Source organism: Sturnira hondurensis, unplaced genomic scaffold (genome assembly GCF_014824575.4).
Source record: "Sturnira hondurensis isolate 20B ecotype Veracruz unplaced genomic scaffold, ASM1482457v3 Scaffold0001989, whole genome shotgun sequence".
Classification (NCBI taxonomy): domain Eukaryota; kingdom Metazoa; phylum Chordata; class Mammalia; order Chiroptera; family Phyllostomidae; genus Sturnira; species Sturnira hondurensis.
The window spans coordinates 1610249-1619237 of NW_028074620.1; the positions used below are offsets into that span (position 1 = coordinate 1610249).

At 34.0% G+C, this 8989-nt stretch overlaps 1 pseudogene; it reads left to right on the top strand.

Moving 5' to 3' along the window:
• The first annotated feature begins 8283 nt into the window (after positions 1-8283).
• On the top strand, positions 8284-8372 carry LOC118981647 (uncharacterized; annotated as a pseudogene).
• The last annotated feature ends 617 nt before the right edge of the window (positions 8373-8989 follow it).

An 8989-nucleotide genomic window follows, 5' to 3' on the forward strand; every position in this document is an offset into this window, starting at 1 on the left:
AGCCAGGCGGTGAAAGACAAATACCATATGATCTCACCTTTAACAGGAACCTAAACAACAAAACTAACAAGCAAGCAAAATATGACCAAAGACACTGAAATACAGAACAGGCTTACAAGGACCAGAGGGGAGAGGGGAGAGAATTTCAAGGGAAGGATTCACATGAACAACTATAAAGGACACGTGGACAAAAACTAAGGCAGGTGTGGGAGGATGGGAGGGAGGTGGGGAGCACTGGGGCGGGGGGTAGGCTGGGATTGGAGTAAAAGACAGAAAACTGTACTTGAACAATAATTAAATAAATCTAAATAAAAAATAAAAATTAAAAAGTGATCACAGTCCAGTGTAATCAACAAGAATAAATATCTAACAAGTTTCTAACTCTAAAAAATAAATAAATAATATCTAATAAAACTTAAATGAGATAATACTACTCACTTTGATCATAAATGGCTCTAGTTTATACCAAAAAAATTAAACAAATTTTTTGTCATAGTAACTGCTTCTCAATGGTTTTATGGAGTTAAAAATAGCCCCTTTTCCATGGATGGGTAGGTATGTTCCACACTTTAAATCACTTTTCTTTCTCTTTTTTTCTTTTCTTCTCTTCCTTCCTTCCTTCCTTCCTTCCCTTCCCTTCCCTTCCTTTCCCTTCCCTTCCCTTCCCTTCCCTTCCCTTCCTTCTTCTTTTCATCTTTCTATCTTTCTTTTTTCTTCTGTTGCAATAGAAGTTGAAAAGGAAGAGCTATAAGAAGGTACAATGAAATATATACCAATTTAAAGGTCATTGATTTAAGGCAGAGCAAAGAGGGAAACAGTAATAAATGCTAAGTCGTGTGGAGAAAGTCAAAATGTCTGACTAATTACTGCATACGCTTCCCTTCCCAGCCTCACATCCGTACCTTAGTGCTTCCAAGGCCAATTACCAAAGCCAATTTCATGCATGGGAAGCACTGAGTTTTGCCCTCTCTTTTTTCTCCTTCCTGTTTAAGCCAGAGAAAATGTATTCCTAAGCCATCCCAAATTCATACTTATAAATGGGGACAAATACTACAATCCATATTTTAGAATGTTTTGCCAACACTGTAACTCATATTTCATAAAGCCAACCTAGATGTGATAGTTGTTGATTGTGGCATCTAACATTGAAGACAGAGAGATTTCACAAAGGAATGAAACATTTCTCAAAAAAAGATTAAAGTAAAATGAGGCTATGGTATTGCAAAACTAGGAAAATACTTGCAATTAAAATCAAATTTTATAAAAAACAAATGGGAGAATCTCCTTAACATATTTGTCATGTTACTATTACACATAAGTATGCAGATTTCATATATCAGAAACAAATTATTTCTCTGATCCCTAATAAAATACATAATCATCTTTTAATAATTTAAGAAACATAAGGAAAATAAAGAGTTCCTCACTATAAGAATTTGATGGATTTATAAATTTTTTAATTACCTTAATTCCCTTCTAAGAAGGAGACAACTACTTGTCCATCTTCAACCACGGGAGATATACCATTGCAATGTAGAATAAAGAAACTTATGGTTATAGCTTTTCTGTATAGAAAATAAGATGATCACTGTACCAAACTGAGATGTGAAGGGTTTCTCACAGTTTCTCACAACACCACATTATCCTGAGTTTATAAGTTCTTTGATTTTGGTTGTGAGAAATTATGTGGTGCAATAGAGTTAAATGATGGAGATATAGATATGTCTTAAAATGTGAGTCAGATAACAACTTATAGCTAGTTTGTAAAACCAAGAATTAAATGTGAGGAACATTCTAACTGTAAGCATATCCTCTTCTCATTCTACCACACTGCCTAGAATGTCCTTCCATCCCTTCATATCCAATACTTACATTTATAACACAAGATAAAATGCTGCCTCCTTGATGAAGACTTCTCTGATTCACATAATTTAGAGTGATCTCTCCCTCATATAAAACACAGCAGCAATTTTTCTGTGTCTCCATCTCTTTCATAGATTTATTGCTCCTTAGCCTACTATTTTAGTCATTTGGGGTAAATGACAGTATTTCCTGCTACAATTTAACTTTGTTAAGGTATGCTATTTGTCATATCTGTATAGCACCTAATGAATTAAAGATTTTTCCTTGCCCCTAGTACATATTTAATAATTTTTTTAATGAATGAAGAGATTAACAAAATTCAACTCTTCTTATAATATAATTAAATTAATAATGCAGTGATCTAATCACTGTAAAGTAAGGATTTTCTTAGCTAGATTTAGGAACAAGTTTACAATATTGGCCCTTAAAGTTAAAAATAGTTATGTAAGCTAGTAGAATTTATATAAGTTTTCATGTAAAGTGTTGCTAAACTAGTTATTACTAAAAAATCAAGACTTTATATTTGTTGACATTAAATTTTAGACTGTTACTTTTATCTAATTATCACAAGCCATTATTCTATTTCTTTACAATGATTCTGTAATCCAATACATGAACAATCTTTTTCTGTATTAAGGCATCTATATCTGGTAAGGTTTTATATATAAGTGATTGATAATGTATTGAATAAAAGAGGGTCAAGAAAAGCATTGGAATTCTCTCACATGAATGAAAAAGGACATTAACATGCCTTTTTTCAGTAAGTTTCTATATAATTTTCTATACCATTTTCAAGAGCTTATTTGTTAGACTCAATATCAAATTACATCTTTAAATTAAGATAAGCTAGCTATTTTAAAATCTATATTTGGGACATTTTGTTTCTAGAAATGGATGGCTAGCTTATTTTAAATTACCTTCCTGATGTGAATAAATAGAGAATTAAAACAAAGAGAACTTCAAAGTATAAAATATAGTAAATAGAAATGCTAGAAATTTAAAATACATTATTTAAATTAAATTCTAAATGGATAAAGTTAATGCTAGATTAAATGTAACTGAAGAGAATATTAGTAAACAGTAAAGTAATGAAAAAGAAATATAGAAACTAAAGTCAGAGAGAAAATAAAAAATGAAAAGAACTATAGGAGAAAAATAATAAACAGTGAGAATGTGGTAAAAAAATTCTAACTTTCATGCAAGTAAAATGAACAAAACCTTTCTAAAATTAAAAGAAATACCTGAAGTCAGAAACTCAAGCAGTGTAAGCAAGATTTTTTTTTTAAAGTCACATCTAAGTATACAATGAAATACATATCTTTAAAGCAGTGGAGAAAAGAGACATACTATTTTCACAAGAGAAGCAGTAACTTGATAACTAATTTTCACTAGAAACAATGGGAGCAAGTAGATAATAAAATAGTGTTCAAATTATAAGAAAAAAATAATTTTCTGGAGAAGAAAATGAAATTCAAGAAGCATTACTAAAGATTAAAAGGCCAGTTGATAATAACAAAAATAGAATTCACCAAGAAAATAAAGCACTTCTAAATTTCTATGCCCTTAATCACATAGCCTCAAAATATACAGAACTAGAAGAGAAATAAACAAATCTATAATCACTGCTAGTTTAACACACTTCACTGTCTAACACACTCAGTAACTGATAGAATACCCAAGCCAGAAAAAAAAGTATGGATAAGGATGATTTGAACAAAATTGTTTAAAAACATGATTGAATGGCATATAAACAAATGGAATTCAAAAACAGCAGAATAGACAATCTTTATAAGTGGCTATCAATATTTATGAAAATTGATGATAAACTTAGGTAAATCTCAACAAATTTCAAAGGTTTGAAACTACAGTGAACTCCAATGTAAACTATGGGTTTCAAATAATAACACTGTGTCAGTGTAGGTTTATCTATCACAATAAATAAAGCTCAGGATGTTGATAGTGGGGGAGTTGATTATGTAGGAAGATGGGGTATATGAGAGGTCTCTATACTTTCCACAAAATTTTTCTTTGAACCCAAAACTGCTCTAAAAAAGTTTGTTAATTAAAAAGAAAAATATAAATTAAATTGAAGGAGATCCAAATTAACGGAAGCATAGGTTATACCCATGAATTAGAATATGTTTTAAAAATACTAATTCTCACCCTGACCAGCATGGATCAGTTGTTGGGCACCATCCTGCAAAGAGAATGGTCACTGGTTCGATTCCTGGTCAGGGCACATGCCTGGGTTGAAGGTTGTGTCCCAGGCAGGGCATGTGTGAAAGGCAGCTGATTGATGTTTCTCACATCAGTGTTTTTTGCCTTGCCTTTCCCTCTCCCTTCCCATTTCTCTAGAAATGGGTAGATAGAGTCTTTTAAATTTTTTAAATAAAAATAAAGTATAAATAACAATTCTCCCTAGCTGATGCATACACTCAACATAAACCCAATCAATGTCCCAGCTAGATTTTGTATGGAATTTCAGCAGCTCAAAGCAGTTCTACAGATAGCTATTATTCATGTGTAAAGTCAAGATATTTTTAAAGCCTGCTTTGGAAAAGATTTGGGAAATTTTTTCTCTCATTTCTTTTCCCACCTTTGTTTCTTTCTCTTCATCAACATATCAGAACAAAGAATGGAAGCATATTTTTAAACAAATAAAAGGTATATAAACAGAATGGGTCAAAATAGCCAAAAATAGCCAAGAATCTTGAAGGACAACAGCATGGGACAACTCACACCATAATATAACAAAAGCCAGTATAAAATTATAGCAGTAAAAAATCTGGTATATGTAAAATTATATACAATTACAAAATAAAGCAGAAGACAGTCCAAATAAAAGCACATATAGACACTTGATTTAGGACAAAGATTAGCAATATAGAGGAGTTGGGGGAAGAAAAGATTTTTAAATAAATGATAGTGGTTCAAGGCCAATAACAGCAAATGAAATTGAAGCAGTAATCAAAAAACTCCCATCACACAAAAGCCCTGGACCAGATGGTTTCACAGGAGAATTCTACAAAGCATTTAAGGAAGAGCTAACCCCTATTCTTCACAGACTATTCCAAAAAATCCAAAAAGATGGAAAACTCCCCAACTCTTTTTATGAAGCCAGTATCACCCTAATTCCAAAGCCAGATAGAGACGCAACAAAGAAAGAAAATTACAGGCCAATATCGCTGATGAACATAGACGCTAAAATCCTCAATAAAATATTAGCAAATCGCATCCAACAATACATCAAAAAGATCATACATCACGACGAAGTGGGATTCATCCCAGGGATGCAAGGATGGTTCAATATACGCAAATCAATAAATGTAATACACCAAATAAACAAAAGCAAAGACAAAAATCACATGGTCATATCAATAGATGCAGAAAAAGCTTTTGATAAGGTTCAACACCCATTTATGATAAGGGTACTCAGAAAAATGGGAATAGAGGGAGCATTCCTGAACATAATAAAGGCCATATATGAAAGACCTACAGCCAACATCATACTCAATGGGCAAAAACTAAAAGCTTTTCCACTAAGATCAGGAACAAGACAAGGTTGCCCACTTTCACCACTTCTATTCAATATAGTATTAGAAGTTCTAGCCACAGCGATCAAACAAGAAAAGGAAATAAAAGGCATCCAAATCAGAAAGGAGGAAACAAAACTTGCACTGTTTGCAGATGACATGATAGTGTACATGGAAAATCCTATAGCCTCTACCAAAAAACTGCTCGAACTAATAAATGAATTTGGCAAAACAGCGGGATACAAAGTCAATATCCAGAAATCAAAGGCATTTTTGTATACCAACAATGAAGCAGCAGAAGCAGAAATCAAGAAAAAAATCCCATTCGATATAGCAAAAACAAAAATAAAATATCTGGGAATAAACCTAACCAAGGAGGTAAAAGACCTGTATGCAGAAAACTACACAACACTGAAGAAAGAAATCAAGGAAGACACAAATAAATGGAAACATATACCGTGTTCATGGATTGGAAGAATTAACATCATCAAAATGTCCATACTACCCAAAGCAATTTACAGATTCAATGCAATACCTATTAAAGTACCAATGGCATATTTCACAGACATAGAACAAACACTTCAAAAATTTATATGGAACCATAAAAGACCCCGAATAGCAGCTGCAATGTTAAGAAAGAAGAACAAAGTAGGAGGGATCACAATACCTGATATCAAACTGTATTACAAGGCCACTGTAATCAAAACAGCCTGGTACTGGCATAAAAACAGGCACATAGACCAATGGAACAGAATAGAGAACCCAGAAATAAACCCAACTCTCTACAGTCAATTAATATTCGACAAAGGGGGCAGTATCATAAAATGGGGTAAAGATAGCCTCTTCAACAAATGGTGTTGGGAGAACTGGACAGCTACATGCAAAAAAATGAAACTCGAGCACCAACTTACACCATACACCAAAATAAATTCAAGGTGGATAAAAGACTTAAATATAAGCCGTGAAACCATTAAAGCCCTAGAGGAGAGCATTGGCAAGAAAATCTCAGATATTCCACGCAGCAATATTTTTACTGATACGTCCCCTAGAGCAAGGGATATAAAGGAAAGAATAAACAAATGGGATCTCATCAAAATTAAAAGCTTCTGCATGGCTAAGGAAAACAGTATCAAGATAAAAAGAGAAGCAACAGCTTGGGAAAACATATTTGCCAATGATACCTCAGATAAAGGTTTAATCTCCAAAATATACAAAGAACTCACTCGACTTCACTCTAAGAAGACAACTAACCCAATTAAAAAATGGGGAAAGGACTTGAACAGACACTTCTGCAAGGAGGACATACAGAGGATCCAGAGACACATGAAAAGATGCTCAATATCACTAGCTATCAGAGAGATGCAAATTAAAACCACAATGAGATACCACTTTACACCAGTCAGAATGGCTATCATAAACAAAGAAACAAACAACAAGTGCTGGAGAGGTTGTGGGGAAAAGGGGACCCTAGTTCACTGTTGGTGGGATTGCAGACTGGTACAACCACTATGGAAAACAGTATGGAATTTTCTAAGAAAACTAAAAATGAACGTGCCTTTTGACCCAGCAATTCCACTCTTAGGAGTATATCCTAAGAACCCTGAAACACCAATCCAAAAGAACCTATGCACCCCGATGTTCATAGCAGCACAATTTACGATAGCCAAGAGTTGGAAGCAACCTAGATGCCCATCGGTAAATGACTGGATCAAAAAACTATGGTACATTTACACAATGGAATTCTATGCTGCAGAAAGGAAGAAGGAACTACTACCCTTTGCAACATCATGGATGGAACTGGAAAGCATTATGCTGAGCGAAATAAGCCAGGCGGTGAAAGACAAATATCATATGATCTCACCATTAACAGGAATCTAAACAAACCAAACAAGCAAGCAAAATACAACCAATGACACTCAAATATGGAACAGGCTGTCAGGGCCCAGAGGGGAGAGGGGAGAGAATCATAGGGGAAAAGGGAATGGACTCACATGAACAAGTATAAAGGACACATGGACAATAACTAAGGGTGGGGGGTGGAAAGGGGAGGGAGGCGGGGAGCATGGGGCGGGGGCAGGCAGGGTTGGGAATATAAGACAGAAACCTGTACTTGAACAAGAATTAAATAAAAACTATATTAAAAAATATGTTTAGAAATTGTAAAACAAATTACCACTCAATTTTGTGGTGAGGATTAAATTCAATTATAACTGTAAAAAAAGAAAAAATAAACAAACTGAAAATCAAAAAAAAATAAAAATAAATGATAGTGGTTCAGTTGTTTACTGGTTGGAGAACAACAGAACAAGAAACTTGAGACTATCCTTACACTAAACATAAATATCAATTCCAATAGAGCATTTATTTACATGGAATTTAATAGGTACTGCAATCAGAATGCAGTAATATTTTTATGGCATTGAGATCTGAAAAGGATTTTTAAATTAGATGAAAACATCAAGCCACAAAGGAAAGGATGAGTGAGTATATTGGACAATGTTAAATCAGTTAATTTCTGTTTAAGCAAAAATACTATTATCGGTGAAGATGCAAGCCCTGGTTGGTGGCTCAGTTGGTTTAGCTATCAGCCCATACATCAAAAATTTGTGAGTTCGATTTCCAGTTGGAGTACATATGGGAGGCAACCAATCAATGTTTTTCTCTGACATAAATATTTCTCTCTCTCTCTCTCCCTTCCTCAGGTGAGGATTTTTTTTTAAAAAAAAAGAATGAAAATGCAAGCCACAGAGTGGGAAGTAATATTTGGGATACTATATGATATAATATAGAACTCTTAAGTATCAATACAAAAATACTAGACAATCCAATTTTTTAAATAATCAAAACATTTCAGCAGCTGCTTAGAAAAGAGGATATTCATAGTGGCATCACTTCTTGGCCTTTTGGCTAAGATCAAGTGTAGTATCTGTTCTTACCATAATGGCTAAAAATCATATGAAAAATTGAAGACTTCATTAGTTAAAGCACTACAAATTAAAATCACATGTTAATCATATGCCATTAATAATCACAAGCATTATAGACCCACCAGATTTGCTAATATTAAAAAGCTTAACAATACCAAGTGCTTTCAAGGAGGTTGCTTTAGTGCACACGGGCTACTATAACAAAGTACCACAAATACAGGGTGACTCACAAACTGTAAACATTTATTTCTCACAGTTCGGGAGGCTGGAAGGTCCGAGATGAAGATATTAGCATGGTCACATTTGGGTGAGAACCCTCTTCCTGCTTCCTAGCCAGTGCCTTTTCCCTGTGTCTTCACATGGTGGAAGGATGGAGAGAGCTGTGTGGAGTCTCTTCTATATGAGCATTAATTCAATTCTGAGGGTTCCACCCTCATGCCTTAATCATCTCCCAAAGGCCTACTTCCTAATACCATTGCATTGGGCATGAGGATTTCAATATATGAATTTGGGGAGAAGGAGAAACATAAATATTCAGACCATAGAAGATTTGGAGCAGCTAAAACTCTCATCCAGTATTGGAGAATGTAGATACTGGTAAACCACTTTGCAAAACTATTTGGCATTACGCACTAAAGTTAAAAGTATGTAACCTAGGTACATACC